General features: G+C 41.0%; 1 protein-coding gene across 5 annotated transcripts in view; it reads right to left on the minus strand.

Moving 5' to 3' along the window:
• mast4 (microtubule associated serine/threonine kinase family member 4) overlaps nucleotides 1-9,993 on the minus strand; it is a 58,662-nt gene that overhangs the window by 27,380 nt on the left and 21,289 nt on the right. The window lies entirely within an intron of this gene.

Genomic DNA, 9,993 nt, shown 5'->3' on the forward strand with positions numbered 1-9,993 from the left:
TCATGGCTCAGTCCTCTCATGATTATAAATCAGAGGATGCAAACATTTTTATGATGCTCGACATTACAGAGAACATTTCAGGTATTTGAATATCCAAAAAAAGCAATGACCTTCAAGCTGAGGTCAGTCATTTCAGGATTTAAAGTTCAACGTGATGTGACAAGCACATTAGAAAGATTATTTTACTATTATGTTATTCTGATTATAACAAGTCTTTGATTGAATCGGTTGTAGCGGACTCTAAAAATATAATTGACCATTATCGGTTTTCTGGACAGTAATAGTGTATTATGTAATGTTGCAAAACACCTTTTCAAAATAAATAGTTGCATCCAACAATTTTCTTGTACTCTAAGTGTTCTCTTTGGCACAATTAAAATGTAACGAGTGCTAACGATGAATTTTGAAATAAAATTTAAAATAAAATATTTCAAAAAATAAATGTATCTTTTGAAATTTGAGGGGCATTAATGCTGCTTATCATGAATCTTACATATGTGCACCAGCATATGCAGGGGGCAATGATCCAGCAGAAATGTCTTGTTAGAAAGAGTTTGTCCTGTTTACGGAGCTTGGTAAATCTGAGGTAAGACACTTGTTAGAAACATTTCAAAGTAAATAAGAGATTTAGGATAAGAAAGAGAAATGTTCTTTCATGAGGCCCAGTAAGGTGCATCATATCCCAAGCTGCTTTCAGTCCTGTTGAAATCCCATTGTTACCCATAAATTCATCTCCTGAATTCAGTGGGGAAACCCTACTTAGACTGAAATGACATTCATCCTTGTGTCCTGAAGTGGTTTCTAACCCCGCAATCAAGATTGTTGACACGTGCAATGAATCATTTATTATCGTGGTGAGACGGGAGCGAATAATATCTGGTAAAGAGAAAGAGGATCAGATTTAACAAGATCTATTTATACCCTCTCAATGAGGACTAAGCCCAGAGAATGCCACACTGCTGCCCAATCGACCCTGTGCCACTCATGGGGACGTTAAGTGACTGCTTCCGGATTACTTTACAAAACAAACAGTCACCTATGACGATGGCACGCCGGCCATCTTTATCACGTTTGATGCTAAGCTGAGCGGGTACCTCTGAGGCCAGAAAGGCTGAGTGAGGGGAAAAAAGCGTGACGCTATAGAGAAGCTTTAAAGGAGGGATAAAGCAGCCCTGGGCGAAGATGATAGGGAGAAAGTAGGCCAGTGTTGTTTGCCGTTCTGCAGTTGTGTGAGATTCCTGGAACGGATCCATAGAAGGGTTTACCACTCTCGGTGATATGCAAAACCCTCAACCTCATCACACCATTGTTGCGTTACACGTGAAATCTCCACGGCGTAGCTGCATCGCTCTTTTTGAACAACTGGAAATAATCTATGAAAAGGTGTTTACCAAAGTAAGAGATACCTTACATATCAAGGATTATTAAAAGTGCATTTATTTCTCTTCTTTACTGACCTACATTACTGCAACGCTTCAATATCACAAAGTAATCTGAATCTGTCAAAAACTATTTCTTCGATTTCAGAGTGCTTACTTATTTTGGGTACGGGAAGAGGCAAGAATAGATAACAGTCTTTGAATTCAGACGCTTTGAATCCAGGTACATTTGGAACGTCTGATCCTGACCCGTGTCAACAAAAAGCCACGATTCATCTTTTTCACTTCTGCCTCTTTAGCTTCCTTGTCAGAGCTGTCAGGTGAGCTGAAAAAGTGCAATGCAACATAAATCACTGCTGATCGCTGACAAACCCAAATTCAAAGTCACACATATGACACACACAGCTCTATTAATAGTGTTTAAAAACTTGCTGCTTGGGTAAAAGCAATGCCGCTTTTTTTTCTCACCTAGCCAATGAAGACTGATTTTCTACATCTGAGAACGTACGTTGCTTTTCAGAGACTAAGCTTTTGACAAATCTCTAGGGTTTTTGTTAGATTTGCAGAAGCTTATACTTTCACATAATGTGCATTACATATTTAACTTTGTACTTTTGGATATTATGGCCAATAGTTGCAGCTAAGGTCTTACATGTTGCAGTTCTTCAAGATCCTACATTTTTGCAGAATACCGTTTGAATCCTTTTTACTATTTAAATGTACAGGAATTACAGGAGGTGTTAGCTGCCTAATTCTTCAGGTTACAATGTAATCAAAACATAAGACACACTTGAAAGATTCGCAGCCATTTCAGCTCATTCAGTTAAGGGAACCACTAGTCATCATCTGTAATGAAACTTTCCATCAGTTTTAAATAGCCGTTTAATGAAATCAATGAAATGGTCAACTTAACATCAATCATCAATTTATTCACAAACCCAGAGCAGAAAACATGGCTGTGATCTCAGACTTTTTCAAGGTTTCAATTTGCCACTAAATACAGTATGACAGCGCTTTTTGGAATTCTTATGTATTGATGTCCAAAAACAGTCAGTATTTTAATGTTAAGCTGTTTTTCACAATAAAATGGGTCAGGGCAGGGATTAAAGCTACATATCAGTTTTATGGGCATCACCAAACCATATACAGAAAACTGAGATCAAGTGGCTTAGCTATAAACCAGTGTCTACACACTCTGATTCACATAAACCAATAAAGGGTTTTTAATTCTGCAATGTTAAAAAGTCAAACCAGAAACGTAGCATTGTCACAAAGAACAAATCCTTGGTGGTGGAACAGTCAGTTAAGGAAATATACAAAATAATCAGCATTTCTACTTTCCAATTAATGGGGATTGCATCTAGGGAAGTACACATCCTGTGTAAGGAACATGAGACTGCCTCAGCAACAAACATTAAATTACCATTTGTCTCACAAAGCAAATACACTAGGCTACACAATAGGCTAGGAGGCAACACCCAGCTTTGTATTCATGTTGGCCGCATTAAACATCTCCATTTACATACTGCAAACATAAGAAAAACACTCCACCTGCCCTTCAGAGTAAATACATTTTGTAAAAATGTAAAGTCACTTATTTGGTCGTAAAAAATATGTTTTTTTACTCATTTCTGTATTTGATTGCAATATGCAAAGAACCCTGTCTGTAAAAAACATTAAATGCATCAAATTGTTGAAAAGAAAAACGGCAACGCTTCAAACTAGTTACCTCTTGGACCGGCGCAGGCGGGCTCCACTGAAGAAACTTGGCAGGTTAAAGTTGGACAGAACCGTCCACAGACTAGAATCTGACATTGTGTCCAAGTCATGCCACAGAGGGAGATGTAAAGGAGGCTTCTGATAGCTTGACGAGGAGAAGCGACGGTTTTCAGAGTTCAGGAGGACGCGGCCCCCAGAAGAGTCCTGACAAGTACTCCTACATCCGCTCTCCTTAGGACCAAACCTCCTCTGCACAGGCACATCTGCAGCCAGCTGCGGCATAAACACATCTGCAGAGAGGAAACCTTGTCCCCCTCTGTCCTCAAATAAAAAGTAATCCAGGGAGGATCGTGAAACACTCAGTGTGTGATCCAGGTCAGGTGTGGACAGCCTCCACTGTTGCAGGGATACAACACCTAACACCAGCTGACTGTTGTTTTCCTTTCTTGCTGCGACTGTGCTCCATATCCCAAACACTCACCCTGCTCCCTTGCTCAACATGCTTGATATCATGTAACAGGCATCTACCACTTCAGATCCTGTGCAGGGGGGTTGTGAGACGGCGGGCTGCCGCATCATCAGCAGATGCTGCTGTGCACTTGCAGCTGGCACCCCTCCAAAAGTTTGGAGGGTCAGTGTATTAAACTGGACCTAATTGAAAAGGAAATGCTTTGCCTTTGCATGGATTTCTTCTGCTCCTAAGTACATTCCTCCCTCAGCTGCTCCCTGCATCGACAGTCCTTCCTCATTTATTTGATGGGAGCCCTACCTTGACTTCATCACCTTTGATCCTTGACTCATGTTTTCTGGCCAGCAGACAAGAAGTCAAACAAAAATGACTTCTGAGAAAACCATCAGGTCTTTAGTGCAAACCATGTTTAAAATATCCAAATATATCCCAAATATTGATTAACAGATCTTTTCACTTAAAATATGACTTTTCAGAAGAACAAAAACAAGATTGGAGAAGCTGCACTGACGCATGCATAACACAAAAAACTGGTGTTTTGTCAGTTCAGTGATACATTTGTTTTTCCAGTCCTGCGTGTAAGTGTGAGGTTTAGAGTCAGCTGATCTTAGCAGCCCGTGGGGAGAAAATTGTGTGGAGACAAAAATCTAAAGCAGCCGTCAGGGTTTAGGACAAAACACATTTAAACTAGATGAACCATTACGGGAACAAGAAATCCAACTTGAGGACCAAGCCATTGATTGCTAATATGCAGTGACCATTCTCCACAGGAGAGAGCAAAGTCCAGTCCTGCAGACAGACTCCTGGCTCCGATACAATAACAGAGAGCTGTGATAAGAGAGCCTCTGTCTGAGTGTGTGTGTGTGTGTGTGTGTGTGTGTGTGTGTGTGTGTGTGTGTGTGTGTGTGTGTGTGTGTGTGTGTGTGTGTGTGTGTGTGTGTGTGTGTGTGTGTGTGTGTGTGTGTGTGTGTGTGTGTGTGTGTGTGTGTGTGTGTGTGTGTGTGTGTGTGGTTTCTGAAGTCACATGATTGATGGAGTGAGGTATATATGTTACTTTCACAATCCAGCATCAAGACATTCATCTTAGAAAATGACCTTATATGACCAAGTAAAAGCAAAGATAAACGTACCCGCTCTGCTGTCAGGTCATTATGATGGCCAAATAACTTATTTACTGTCAGTTATGATACCAACAGCGAACAGGAGTGCAAAAGAAGAAGAACAATTCTCAAAGGAAATACGCAGTCAGACCTGAGGACCATCAGCCTGCTGCAGCAGATAAGCCCAAAGCCAAGTGCATTGCCTGAGAGCCACTGAAAAGCTCAGAAAGGGAGACAAGCAGCAAAAGAGGATAAAAGAGGAACACCATCATGACTGGCACAAAACGGCTGCTTCTTCCGAAGTGTAATAAAGTGTTATCAGAAGCCATTTTGTCAGTACAAATTCACTGCGTGTGTCTTTGTGTGCATTTCCTCAGAGGCTCAGCCCGGCTCCCTACAGGCCAGTGTGACAGCCTTCACTCTAATTATGGCTCTGCTCTGTTTCTGTGCTCCACATTAGAAGTGATGGTTCAGATGGTTCAAAGTCAAACTTGCACAGAGCAGCATGAACACAGAGGTCATCGGCTACCCCGTCATCACATGCAGAGACATTTGGGTTACTGTCCTCTTATTATCACATGACTTGTTTCTGATTAAGATATCAGAATACAGTATGTGTGGTATTTAATATTAGAGAAAAGAAAATTAACAGTTTTACTGCCCTATCTTGCCATAATTAATCTAATTAGCGCAAGTACAAATCTGATATTATTCATACATCCTGGGAAGGGTCATCATATTTTGCTAAATCATTGTCTGCTCTGATTAGTGATATGAAATACAGACACAAATACAAAAAACATTTTTAAATTTCCTACAGTACATTCGGGGGTTTGTCTGGACATTTTTTTGCTTTATTAACAAGTGGAAAATAAAAAGATTTCTTTAAAAAAAGTTATGTTTATATTTTCTGGTTCTCACAATAATAATAATATAATAATGAAAAAAAAGTATGGTCGACTACCAAAAAAAATGATCAATGCACTTTGCATTGCAGTTAAGCATACATGTAATCCCATTTATGCTAGCTTCTTCTTTATCTTGGTCGGAGATGTTGTGGTTTCATGGCATGTTTTTCCAGCACAATAACATGAAACAGGCAGAAGAATGTGTATGACATCTTTGTGTGCAGGCATAAAATAAACAAAGTGGGAACCAAAATGTTAAAACATTGCTCCATCGTATACTATTAGGGGTCAAAAACCCCTCAGAGTATCTTTAAATCTGAAATAGTCACAAAAAAACATAATTCTGCACGCAGTCTTCTGCCAAGACTGATGCTTAGCTGTCCAGCCATACACTGCAGGACAACTGTTTTGGTAAAATATATACAGTTGCAAGAAAAAGTATGTGAACCCTTTGGAATTACCTGGATTTCTGCATAAGTTGGTCATAAAATGGAGGAAGCCACTGCTGTCCAGAAAAAACATTGCTGCACGTTTGAAGTTTGCAAAAGAGCACCTGGATGTTCCACAGCACTACTGGCTAAATATTCTGTGGACAGATGAAACCAAAGTTGAGTTGTTTGGAAGGAACACACAACGCTATGTGTGGAGAAAAAAAGGCACAGCACACCAACATCAAAACCTCATCCCAACTGTGAAGTATGGTGGAGGGAGCATCATGGTTTGGGGCTGCTTTGCTGCCTCAGGGCCTGGACAGATTGCCATCATCGACGGAAAAATGAATTCTCAAGTTTATCAAGACATTTTGCTGGAGAACTTAAGGCCATCTGTCCACCAATTGAAGCTCAACAGAAGATGGGTGATGCAACAGGACAACGACCCAAAGCACAGAAGTAAATCAACAACAGAATGGCTTCAACAGAAGAAAGGAACAGGGTGGAAGTAACCCCCGCCGACGGGTGTCGGCGCGAGGAGTAGACTCCAAGGAGGTGTGGGACTGGAAGGAATCTCTTCTCTCTCCTCATTCTCCCCTCCTCTCTCGCCCACTACCTATTCCCTTACTCCCCCTACCTATTCCCCTCTCCCTACTCCCCCTCGCCACTTACTCCTCTCTCCCTCTCCACTTACTCCCCCTCTTTCCTTCTCTCCTCTCTCCCATTCTTCTGTTTTACTGATGAAATACTACAAAGATTAAAAAAAGGAGCCGGGGTACCGTCGAGGGTGACACCGTCGAGGGTGTCTGGTTGGGTCGTTGGTAGGACGGACATAGGAGAAGGACATGTCCTGGTAGGGAACGGGAGAAGTCTGTATCAGTGTTGTGGATGTCGTGTTCGTCTCGGAAACTAAGACCTCCTTCGTTGCTTATGATGTTGACGTTGTTGCCCGGTGCCGACGTACAGTGACACTGTGTTCCTCGCTCTCCCGTCCGACTGACGTAGTCTTGAAACCGTGTTATCATTTCTGTTTCTTTTACAGTCTACGGAAGTAATGATGTCAGGTGTATAATGCGGTTCGGAAGTACGATACGTTGTATGATACCGAGACGGTTACTCAGGTTTCCGGTACGTCGAGACATGGTCCTTCCGTAAAGGGTCCATCTCGTACAAGTATCGAGACCGGAGGGAGGACGTTGGTCTAGAGGGAAGGAACCCCCGTTTGTGGTCTACTTATATCATACACTGTTACAGTTTGTCCGACGAACGTCCACTTTATTAGGAAACCGTGTTCCCTTGTACGTTGCCTCGTCTCCGCGGTGTCGTATTTTCTAAATATACACGCATTTCTGCCTCTTACGGTTACGTGTAGAGTCTCTCGTATTGACAATAATGGTTTAAGTTACCGTTGAGATGAATCCCTGAGACTGAAGACCACTAAACCATGAAAAATGTTCTTCTCTATATATTAATCTCTCAAGGGTGTCGTCTATAAGTCAAGTAGAGGTGCGGTTAAGGTACTACGTGAAATCAGGTGTTCTGTATTTAGATCATTGGAGAAAGTATACAGTGTGTAGGCAGGATTAGAACCCAACTGCAGACACAGCAGGACACTCCCGTCATTGTAAAGGTCTTGTGGAGTTAAGACACTTTTTACTTGTGTTTTTCGACTCATATCAATTCGTATCTGGTATATTATTATATACAAGTAAATACTCGTAGAAAGTAATGTATTTATACGTCGAGTTTCCATAAAAATAACTGTTGTTTGTATTGTGTGTAACTGTCCTACGTTTGTAAACATTAAACGGAAACAGTCCTATTTTGCTTTTCAGGTCACTGAAAAAGGTAGCAAACAGGGACAACAATGATCCAAATACACCAGTGATACCGTAGACTTCACGTAGCTCGTAAGGGACGCATGTATAATTATCACGTACATTCATCATTCACGATAAGTACAAAGCAACAAAAAAATAATATTTATTTCGTAGTAAGTACGAGTAACCACGTAATTTTTGTTAATAAAAGTAGTTGTTTCACGTATCTCTTGTAATGAGTTAGTCAATTTGGTCTCCAAGTTCTGATTATGGCATGTGGTGTAATGTCACCGTCAACGATTTGTGACGGGGAATAGGAACTAAAACTTGTGGACCGTCGTGAAGCCAAAGGAATATATAACTCACCTCAACAAAGGTGAGGTGACGTTCTGAGATATAGATTTACTGAAACTGGATAGAAGGAAAACACAAAATTCCCCTAGATGTAAGAGTCCGTAGGAGAACACAACACACCACACGTTAGTAAAGTTTCCACCAAAACAATTTATAAAAACCCCGAGAGGACAAATTTTAGAACACCTGGTAAGAGGATCGGACATCCAACCGAGACCGAGGTGACAGCTGGGTCACCTCAACACATTTTAACTCGAGGAGGGATATTCCCAAGGACCTTAAATCACGATTATGATGAGACTAATCAAACAAGACACGACAAACCTCAAATACAACGTCGCCAAACAATTCCGAGGTCAGGTACTCGACTACCGTATCAGCTTTACCGTGACATGGTCTGTACTCCCGTTCCCAAAAAAATACGTCAGTTTCAAATCTTTTTTAACTGAAAGATCGATCCTTGGAACAAGACCGCGAATAGAACAGTGTCCTGTAAATCCCGGTAGCACCCGTGAGAGGATCTCAGAGAGATGTCTATGTTGATCTATAAAAATGACTCCGACACTACACTACCCAACACGGAGGCCACCATATTGTTCAAAACAAGGGACGAATCGGAATAAAAAAACTTGGGTAATTATACCTAAAGACAGAACGGATCTACGTCAATGTTGGATAACAGACAACGGGTCAGAAATATGATAGTTAACAAACAGTCGATCCTACAGGACATATACTCACGAAAAAGGAATTTTAGTACTTATTTTATATATGTTTTAACTATTTCGGTATATATTCATGTCATTTTCGTTCTTGTTGTAATTTTATCTCGTTCTCGATTATGTTATTCGTTGTCGTGCTACTTTCAATTTTCATTTCGGTCTCATTTTTCCCATCGACATAAGAAATATATTTTTATAGATTAGAACAAACGGGGACAGACACACAACCACTGACAACACATTGGTAACTTTACTATTATACTACAACTTTACAACGTCACCACCAGTGATGTAATTTAGATTATTGATATTGACAGGAACAAACCAGTAGTAAAAGTGACAATACGTGGGACCGACTGACATTGCAAGAAAAAAACCCACTCCAGACACCAGAAAGCCTCGGTCGTGTGTGCTCTCGGAGCCACCCTAGACCTATAAGGTCTCAAAAACCGAAGGGTTAGAGACCTCACGAAAACCACTTTTCTGGTCAATCGTTTTCAATCGATTTTTGTGGTCGATTGATCGGCTCCTGCTTTTCAGTCTGTTTGCAACTACAACTATTGTGACATCGATTCAATTCGACCGATTAGTTCAACCGTCGATTGCAATCATCGGACCGCCTATATGCGATCGATCATTTGATTATCAAAACCAGGATGCAAAGATTATGTAACGGCAGGTTTATATACAGAAATGCTTAACTGGAATGGAAACTCGTAGTGTATTCACAGGAACCATAACAGAAGTGTAAGTAACACATACCACCCAGCTGCTGTGTCGTATTAGGTCGGCGAACGTAAAACAGCTCAAAAGAGAACCCGAAGGCTTTTCCATGCTTTATATTGAGAGGTAGGGTCAGAAATTCCCAATGGGTGCGTGTCGCAAAAGTGGTAGCTATAATCGATCTATTATTTGTATCTTTGACTTGAGAAAGTGTCCCAAAGCTAGTGTTCTGCAGACCAAAAACCAAACTACGCGGGGGTTTGCCGAAAAAGACTCACCACAGGGGCTCAAAAGACGTGTCCTTCCCTTAAAAGCGAACACTATATTAACCTGTTTAAGATGAAACCCCGCACCAAAATCGCTATCCG

Source organism: Notothenia coriiceps, unplaced genomic scaffold (genome assembly GCF_000735185.1).
Source record: "Notothenia coriiceps isolate Sejong01 unplaced genomic scaffold, NC01 NC01_scaffold00034473, whole genome shotgun sequence".
In the NCBI taxonomy this organism is placed as follows: domain Eukaryota; kingdom Metazoa; phylum Chordata; class Actinopteri; order Perciformes; family Nototheniidae; genus Notothenia; species Notothenia coriiceps.